This window comes from Dreissena polymorpha, chromosome 1 (assembly GCF_020536995.1).
Source record: "Dreissena polymorpha isolate Duluth1 chromosome 1, UMN_Dpol_1.0, whole genome shotgun sequence".
In the NCBI taxonomy this organism is placed as follows: Eukaryota; Metazoa; Mollusca; class Bivalvia; order Myida; family Dreissenidae; genus Dreissena; species Dreissena polymorpha.
In genome coordinates this window covers 30,357,427-30,365,176 of record NC_068355.1, presented here as the reverse complement: position 1 = coordinate 30,365,176, position 7,750 = coordinate 30,357,427, and the positions used below count along the sequence as shown (strand labels likewise).

Here is a 7,750-nt window from a genome sequence, read left to right as displayed (position 1 = left end):
ACCTCTCTGACGATACAAAACAATAAGCTGTGATGATGACATACCCCGAAGATCGGCGTCCTGAATATCGTATGCGGGCATGATCTGGAATAACCATAAAGAAAATTAGAGATCTATTATTCAAATAAAAAATCCAAAGGTCTAACAGGTGGCTTTCCAAAGGGGGAAATTGGTACTGTACCGTTTTCGACCTTTGAACTCTAAATGTGACATTGACACTGTATAGACTGTTGCATTAATGAATACAGAAAAATCACACATCCATTTCTCACCCAGTAATTTCCATTTTTGTGTCTAAAAATAAATATGTAAAAACAGCTTCATGTATTTTTGTCAACAAAGATGCATTTACATTAAAAATAAAACAATAAAAGGAAACTTACTACTTGCTATAGTATGCACGTACACTCCAGTTCTTGGTCTGTAGGATAAAGACAATGTTCACCGATTGAAGAGCATCTATTTTTATATAACTGGCATCTTTCGCGAATTTATATTCATAATTTCATGAAGTTATCTGATTTCGATAAAAGTTATTTGTTTTTGCGAAATCTTCCATTATTTTCATGAACATTTTATCTGTATGTGTTGGCAGTTTAGAGCACTAACATGCATAAATTCGTGTTAACATAATATATTTATTTACGTGAAAATTTATCTGTTTTCGCGAAAAGAATTTCTTTTTCGCGAAATCCTCCATTATTTTCATGTTATTTTAAGTTGTTAAGTGGTGGCACAAATATGCTTCCATAGTCTCGCAATATTATAGTGCTCACAAAAATATTGTCCATCCGAATCTGTGACATCTTCATATTCGTTATATTGTGATATTGTTTTCTAAAAGCCTGATATTTTAGACAAAAAATTAATACATACGTGATTTTATCATCTGTATTTTCAAGAACATTTTTTTCTCAAAAATTGAAAATTAACATGTCCTTTTTTATAGTAACATAAATACTCAAACTCAACGAATATTTCGCAAAATATTTCGTAAAATAAAGTTAACCCATACGAAATCAGTGTTCCTTATAGCAATAGCGAAATTTTCAACGCTATATATGGTATGGTAACATACATTTAATGAGATACAAAATGCTCGTTATTACTTTTTTTGCGACAAAAGATTCCATGTTAATTTCACGCCACGATATCCAAATATTTACCAGCGAACTCGATACTGGCTCCGGGCAGCGTCGTAATCATGAGAACGACCACATATTTCGCAATTTAGGATATTGCTATATGTAACATTAATTTTTTTGTGTTAACTTTATTTTTCGAAAATTGTAAGAAATATTCGTTGATTTTGAGTATTGATGGGTTTTGAACATATGCTTGTTTTTTTAAGCAAACGATGTTGCACATTCAAGCTGATTTTGTTCACAGCGGTACTATTGTACACAAACATCTTTTCACCTGTTCTGTTAGGTGACACGGTATTTCGTGTATACACATTCAATCTTTTGGAATTTAACATAGAGTTTCTTTCTGACAGAAAAATGTATAGTGAAAATTGCCGGTCGCTTTTCATTTGTCAAATTGACTTCCACAACTGGTCAAGAACTTGAACGTCAAAGACATCGAACACTATAATTGATCAATTGTATACAAGAACAAAAACAATAACAACAACGACAACACCGACAACAACAACAACAACTACAAATACTACTTCTACACTTGATCATCTATTTATTTATATGTCATTCAGTTAACAGTTCAGATTTTGAAAACGAATGCTATACATGTTTTATATTAACCATTGACTTTAGCAATTCATTTTTTAAAGTTGAGCAATTCATTTTAAAATACTCCTTATATTTCATTAACTGCGTTTTTATGTAGAATGCTTAACATCCATCTATATAATCACATATTGCACGGATTTTACTAATAAAATACAGGTCTTTACTGTACCAAAAAAATCATGGTATTTTATATTTTTTATAGCCTCCGACGTTCGTTACGGGAATTCCCGGCACATCTCCGTCTATTTCCGTCTCGACCGTCACCGCGACGTCACTCGGTGTCTTCACCGTTACCGATCCCGACACGACAGGCAGTATTACGTCATCGCTGACGTCAGTGTATGAGATCAGACCCGTGACGTCACCGACAGATCTTCAAAAGCCGGGTATGGCGTCTTTTAATAACGGATTAAGTCTTAATAAGTCATTTTGTGGAGCACGCTTGATAAAAGCTCGATACAGAAGTCTCAATGGTGTATGCGAGTAAGCGCATGCATTCGATCTGACTCCGACTGTAAGTTCGTCGGTCACCAAGTGAAGCGTGTCGAGTGTACATCCGCCTCCCTAACTCAAAAAGTCTAGGTTACGCTTTGTTGTAAAAGTGTGACATCGTGAACAAGATCCTTAAAGACCACACCATTTTAAATAATTTTTTAACAACCAATATATATTTTTTTACCTTTAAACATGTCTTATTCTAGAGTTCCAAGTGTGGTTCAGTGCCGCCGTTACACAAGCGTCTATAGACTTCAATGACCAGGCGGTTCCGTTGCCGTTGACGATCACGTGTACGGATGGAAACACCGCCATCACGGGAACGTTCAACGTCAATATTGTCGACGAGGTTTGTATGGAACTGTTTTAAAAAGCAATGTTGGATGTTTTGATGGGTTCAGTGCATCTGCGTAAAGTGTCATCCCATAAGGATATTCGCCAGTGCAATCCGAATATACTACTCAGGGACGACTCTTTCCGTTTTTGTGGATTTCATTTCGTTGAACGGAAGTCTCTTCTTCGCGAAAATCTTCATTATGTGGAAAAGTGTCGTCCCTGATTAGCCTGTGCAGACTGCACTTTACGCACATGCAGTAACAGGTTGCAGAGTCAACGGGGTTTGCCGGGTTTTACACATTTTTTTTCTCTTTGCGACTTTAGCCTCCGGTGATATCAGTACTTCCAGCGATCGGAACGGCTATCAACGACGGTTTGCAGACGGTCGCCACAATCCTCCACACGTTCAGCGTGACAGACAGCGATGACGCCGTAAACTGCTCCGTGAGAGCGCCGCAAAACGCCCGTTTTGAAGTGGTACTCGCCACTAGCCCAGGTTGTCTGTCGTCGAATTTCAATGTTGCAAAAGTGGCTAAACAGAAATGAATTTTACATTATATGTAAAACACATTTGAAATGAATTATAAGTCAATACCGCATAGTCTCGTGTTACGATTACAAGTTAAAATCTGGTTTTCTGGAGTAATTTTCTCGTAAGATCTAGATAGGATCCAATTGTCTTAAACTATTCAAGAGCCGTGCTCTGGGAAAACGGAGCTTAATGCATGTGCGTAAATTGTCTTCTCTGATTAGCCTGTGCAGTTCGCATAGATTAATTAGCCACGATACTTTCAGCTTAAATATTTAATTTTTTTTAATTCCATAAAAGCCCCGTTTTTGATTGAGGGCTGGTCATATTTCTACAAGCAAGTGTCTAAAGTATACCATTTCACGAGTTTCTTTCTCCCTCCGCTACAGTAAGAATCTCCTTTCCTCCAGTAGTCAGTAAACAAACAAATACTCATAATTACTTATTTCGGCGAGTTATTTTTTTAACCGACCGACGAATTATGCTTGTTTTCAGCGTTCAATATCCGCGTTAAAGCGGGGGCGACGTTAGCGGCCGCCGATGGACCTCACGTCATCAACGTGGATTGTTCAGACAGCGTCAACACCGTCAATCACACGTTCACACAGCCAGCCTGTATTAATACGGTAGGCAATTTTATGTTACCCCCAACCCCCCCCCCCCCCCCGCAAACAAAGGGTTTATTTACAAGTGAACTGTTACCTATTTCACTTTAGCCGCCGACTTTTGTTATATCATGAATGAAGCGTTCTATCACGCAATAATGTATTACGTTTATGTTTACCACTGGATTGGTATTTCACTTTAGCCGCCGACTTTTGTCTCCGGCATGCCCGGAAGTTCTGCGAGCATCTCTGACGCCACTGTCACACAGACGTTGCTCGGGAAATTCACAACTACAGACCCTGATACAACTTGCTCTGTGACGTCACCCGTAGCCTCTGCGTATGAGGTCAGAAAAGTGACGTCACCGGCGAATCCTCAACAACCTGGTAGAGTAATCATTGATCATAGTGTGAATGCCTACAATTTTTAGGCTCATGAACCACCACAAGGGTACATTTAGTAATGTTCAATTGGTCATTGTCGGCTCATCGGTTCAGGAACTATATGTACTTAAAAGTACCCGGATGTTCATAAGTATACTACAAAGTACCCGTGGTACGGAAAATACATAGTAAGTAAGAAAGTACCTAGGGGTATGACCGGGTGCCTTTAAGCGTATTGTTTGTACACGGGGTACAGTTAAGTGAACTTAAGAGTACTTAAGAGTACACGGGGTACTTCTAAATTGTAACTGAGCCGACAAAGCAATTGAACCAATAGAAGTATCATCGTCGACCCGTCTGTTCATTCATCTTTTAATCGCATTTATTTTGCATTAGTATGTGAGATTATAAAACATATCTCCTTCAATTTTAATGTAGCAGGGTTCGGTATAAGAAGAACTTATACTGCCTTGCATTATGAGCTAGCTTTTATAGCGACGCGGTACCGGGTTCGATCCCCGACCACATTTTAGTAAAAGAGCAGAGCTTTGATTCTGGCAATTCTTTCAAATTCGTGACATTTCACAGATAACGTTTTATATAATATGTAATTGTTTCCTCACGAATATCCCAAGCTCGGTTAAATCGCGGCCGCAACTGAGTCTTTTCAAATTTCCTTGTATACGGCCATCTAATCTGACAGTTTCTTCTTTTGCTATGTCTAACAATGCAGTATGACGTCATGTATGTGTTCAGTATGAGTCATGTTAACGTCATATATGTGAATAGTGTGGATCAGCTTGACGTTATTTTTTGGTACATTATGAGTCATGCCATATATGTGTATAGTATGACGTCATATATTTGTTTAACAGAGTTTGAAGTTTGGATCAAAATCACCGTAACTCAAGCATCTATCGATTTTTCAACGACCAGACCGTTCCGTTGCCGTTAGCGATAAAATGTACTGACGGATACGTCGCGAATGATATCACGGGAACGTTTAACGTCAATATTGTCGACGAGGTTTGTATGGAACTGTTTGAATCAGCAATTTTTTCATATGTATATCTATTTATGCATACCTTTCAATACCAACTCTATAAAAACAACAACAACACTTTCATGGGCGCTACGTAATTTAACATAAATGGATTTTAAACTAACATAACAGACGTGACGTGTCAAGGTCAAAGGTCAAGGACACAATTCATGCTTTTGAAAATATAATTAAGTTGGACCAATGTAGGTTTGTAAAAGGAGCAATTTCGGAAACGTTTCGGAGCACAGTATCAGCGACATGCATTAAGAAATTAAAAGTAAAAGGCACGAATTGATAGGTATGAAATTTCTGTTCAGATTTTTAATGTACTTCTTGACAGATTTTCGTATTAACGTAAAATATAATTAAATTGAATAAGTAACAAAATTATAAGATATGGGACTTTTTAAAAGCATAAACACAAAGAAAAGATAAAATAAGATCGTGCCGTGAGGATCGAACATAAAGGAAAAACTGACTCTGTACTTCTGAACCACGAATGCTTGTGAAACTATTACGTAGTTTAAACCATATGTCGGTGACACATTGTTTTGCTTCGACTAACAGCGATTTAAACGCTTTGTAATTTTTGTACCAGTAAACAAGCATATACGTTAACTATTTTAATCAAGTTGGGAGATATATCTTGCCTGTTTGATTATTATGAAAACTAACTTTTTGAATAAATGATTTTTTCATTTTTTTTTTCATTTTTTATTTAAATCTTCATTTCGCCACTTTGAAAAAAAATCATTAAATAAATCTATATTAACAATAACCATATTATCTTTCAAAATCATAAAAAAAAGTCATGACTAGCAAGCAATCGTCATTTTGTCAGAAGATATATTTTAACGTAAAAAAAAAGGAATTTCACAAGGATGTCCACTTTCCCTTCTATTAATTATATGCATCGTTCTAGAAAACTGGGCTTGTGCGTGACGTGTTCACCCAGATTAGACTATGCAGTTCGCATAGGCTAAAAAGGGACGCTACTTACTGCCTAAACATAATTCTCGTGAAGAAGAGAATTAATGTTATCGTTCCTGATATGTCAGTGCGGACAGAACAGGCTAACATGTGACGACAATTGACGCGGATGCTTTAAACCCTGTTTTCCCAGAGCAAGGCTCATACACGTATTGCCCATTTAAATTACAGTTAATTGTTTAACTACAGCCCCCAGTGATAACCTTACTACCCTCTACCGGAACTTCCATCAACGATGGTTTGCAGGCGGCCGCGGCGACCATCCATACGTTCAACGTCACCGACAGCGACGACGTTGTCACGTGCTCCACACGAGCGCCGGAATCCACCTTTTTTGAATTGGTAGCCGCAACTAGCCCTGGTACATGGTTTCACAATTACCCCCCACCTTTTAATCGCTTTTTATTAACAGTGTTAACTAATTCTTGTTTGTCGGCATTAAATTTCTTGTGGTATAAAAAACGACATGAAAATGAGCGGATTTTTAATTTCCAAACAAAAACATAAGTCGGACTGTGGAATCGTATGTTCGTAACCAAACCACGAAATCAACGATAATTCATGAGTTTCCTTGGCATGCGCGTTGTGTAAAAATGACGTCTCTATAAAAAAAGGTGGCAAAATACCCGAGCGGTTTACGAAAAACAAGATTTTCGTTTTTTTAGTAGCATAATAATTTTTGCCATTGCTCTTGATGATTCCAATCGGTTTAGAATATCGATACTTATTAAAGGTTTTGTTATAAAATCGGAATATGACCTTTAATACGGATTTTACAGTAATTGCTAATTAACAGAAACGTCGATCAGAGCCACCGTTTTGTTTTCTATAGTCATTTGTTTAGTGATATAAAGTTGCTTGGATTGCCTTGTCAGTATGCAATAATATGCTCTCTTTTCCTACTGAAATATAAGCCAAACGTTTTCAACACAGATTCAAACAGTTCGTTAAATTCGTGATAACTATATATGATGCGTATAATATTCACAAACAATGTCTGTAATGAAAATGAAATAAAACCACTTTTCTTTTCAGCGTTCAGTATCCGCGTGAAAGCAGGAGTGACGTTGGCTGCAGCTGTCAGTCCGTACGCCATGAACGTTGATTGCACAGATGCCGTAACCGCCGTCAGTTCAACGTTCACCCAGCCAGTCCTTGATAAGGTACGTAATGCTGTTGTGGTATCGAAAACAAAATTGAGTATCCATTGATGTTTGTATAATTTTTAAGAGAATTACATAAGAATTACAAAACTGAAAAATATTTGAAAATTGGTTAAACTTTAGTGAAGTTATGCCAATTTGAACATTTAAAAAAATATTGTTTTTTCTCCGTGAAATCTTCAAAAATACGATACAAATATCTTACATTGCTGAGCATGTTTTTCCAGCTGAAAATATGATAGTCCTTAAACATGTTATGAAGATTTACAAACATTTCATGCGCAACACTGTCAGGAGGGGAGCTATATTTTAAATTAACATGACCTAGTTGTTCTCAGGCCTCAATAAAATGTAAGTATGATTTATGTTTAGCCACCATATACAGAGCAGGTAATCACGTGATAGTCAAGATGACTACGTCCATGCCAAGACAGTTATTTTTTGGCGTCTTATAC

General features: G+C 37.1%; 1 long non-coding RNA gene across 1 annotated transcript; it reads left to right on the top strand.

Moving 5' to 3' along the window:
- Positions 1 to 5,033: 5,033 nt before the first annotated feature.
- LOC127875005 (uncharacterized) lies at positions 5,034 to 7,295 on the top strand. The gene is made up of 3 exons (XR_008047214.1): positions 5,034 to 5,126; positions 6,322 to 6,493; positions 7,168 to 7,295. It is a non-coding gene; the product is annotated as an uncharacterized LOC127875005 (long non-coding RNA).
- The last annotated feature ends 455 nt before the right edge of the window (positions 7,296 to 7,750 follow it).